This window comes from Montipora foliosa, chromosome 6, assembly GCF_036669935.1.
Source record: "Montipora foliosa isolate CH-2021 chromosome 6, ASM3666993v2, whole genome shotgun sequence".
NCBI classification, from domain to species: domain Eukaryota; kingdom Metazoa; phylum Cnidaria; class Anthozoa; order Scleractinia; family Acroporidae; genus Montipora; species Montipora foliosa.
The window spans coordinates 52,087,925-52,090,424 of record NC_090874.1 but is presented as its reverse complement, the minus strand read 5'-3'; positions in this window follow the sequence as shown (position 1 = coordinate 52,090,424).

Here is a 2,500-nt window from a genome sequence, read left to right as displayed (position 1 = left end):
TTGCTGGGATCATGTCTTCTATATTTGGGTATTTCCTAGGTTACCATGCTGATTTTCAATAAACGGCCTAGCCCATGAGGGCTTGGCCAAAATATCCCAAACAAATGTGGTATTATTTGAGTCCCAGCAAACGGAGCTCGCCCAGAGCAATGCCTTGCCAACAATATCAGTCAGACTGTATGGAGCATGAAGCATAAAAATACTTAACGTTTTATTTTTTTTAAGGGTCACTAGTTTTGCTTCCTACCACTAAGAGTTGAAAGTTTGTCACTACGAGCTGGTAAAACAGTAACCAAGGCAATCAGTCAGGTCGTGACGAAAACTATCTATCTCTTCTATAAGAATGTTGTCATTTGAAAAATGCTTCTAAACTTGCTTACCATTCACGGGAACATTTTGTGGAGGAATGAGGGGCTTTGAGGATTTCGGCGCAGTAATAAACTCGTTATCTGCGAAAAACGGTAACCCACTTGAATAAAAACTAGCTAAATATACAGTACTGAGAAATCACAGAGCACAAAAAGAATGTACTAATTGAAACTCCTGGCCCCCAGCAGAGCGACTCGTGCTTTCATAAACAACTGCGACCTATTATAGCTGGCTGGACTGCTCCTGTACTGTTCGTGGATGATATAGTTTCAAACTGTCCCTTTGACAGCTAACACAAACTAGGGCCTATTGTTGTCACAAGCCGATCAACACTAACCCGCGATCGAATACCAACTGAGGTTTGCTCGGCTCAAAAAAAAGCCTTAACAATGTAATTTTACGCTAAAGGAAAAAATTGATTCAAAATTAATGGATAGCAATCGTATGCAAAACATTTTTGCCGACCGGTTAATAAACTGCACTTAATTTAAGTTTCCGGTAATCCAGGATTAGCTAGACCGGGCTGGGGACAACTAGGCAAGGCAGATTAATTTTAATATGGCGGCTTTGTCGAGGGACAGAGAAGTTTCGCATCTAAATTTATTCCCAAAGTTACCAACTCAAATCTCGAGGTTCCTAACCAACATGGCCTTCGCGTGAAACAAAAACATCAATCATCGATGTGCGTCTTAATCACATACCAGTTCTTGAGTTGAGATCGTTGTGATTTCTCTCACCGCTTTTGTTCTCCTTTACATTCATCAAGGGTTCGTCGACGATAGCGAATCCCTCCTTGTGACCTTGTAAAAGCAAGCAAAAGCGCAGAAGCTTGTAATATGTATCAAAAAATGGGTGCTAAAAATAGTTCTATCCTCTAGAGGATATCGATCCTTCGAACGATTTACAAATTTTGGCTAGAGTCAGTGGATTTGCTCCCGAAATTTCCTCGAGCAACTCTCTTCTCATGCAACTTCCGTGTGGACAGCATTATACATTTTGTGTTAGTTCCCGGGAGGAGTAGGGAAATAGTTTGCTTTGGATTCCCGAAAATACGGCTAATTCCTGAAACAAAGTCGACAGAAACATCGAGACTCGAAGAAAAACAAATCCATTTTCTGTTGGATCAACACAAACGAGTTCATACGAAAACTATTCACAAAAAGTGATTCGTATTCGGCGCGTGATACTATATAATTGCGCACTTTTTGCCCAAGTGACGTACATTTGAATTTGTAGTCCAGGCCACGTGATTAGAGCTGTCCATAAGATGCTCGGCAACTTTTCCGATTTCGGGGAATTTTTTTTAATCTGGTGCACTGAACGTCTTATGTTCTAGGACGTTGTTGCAAAATTATAACAGACCAAACTGGCAGATGAAGCACTTATGTAGCACAATTTCGATATATTGGTCACTGTATAGTTTTCTGAACATTTCTAAGTTTGGCACATTGTGGGGCATTGTCCACAATGGTATGGTTTACCAGTGGATTGAAAAGGCGATTCAAGTGGTCAGCGGTGGGTTGACAGATTCAAAATGGCGGAGTACGACTCATCGCACTCGAGTAATCCCGAAGAGTTATGACTGACATAAGCTTTTCCAATCGAATGAGAGGTTGAAAGACTCAACTTTTATTTGAAGCAATTCGGATGCAGTATTTTTCCCTGATACTCACCAATACAAGCAAAGTCGTCAAAATTGATGTGTCCCTTTCTTGATTCATCAACCAATCTTATTTGGCCGAATTTGTTTTTGAATGGCTTAACATCCCAACCCTTTCTTCGCATGCGCTCTCGACAGTCATCAGCGAAGGCCCGGCGAGCTACTTTGCCATCTACAAGTAGTTCAACCCGAATCTGCCCCGGAGCACATCCGCCGCCCAAAAGAAACGACATCTTTGGCGCAGTTATGAGAAATTTTGGTGATGTAAGTGTACCAGTAGGATAGTCACCAGACAAATAACCTCCATCCGCGAGAGGACTGGATCTGTTTTCAAACGTAGCAATCCACCAATCACCTTGCACGTTGCTGTTGAGTTTAGGATCCCGCACGTGGGCGTTGTCACCAAAAGTTGGTTGGTTGTCGAAAGCATGTCCAGTTTTCGTCCATTTTGACAGAGAAACAACTCCATTC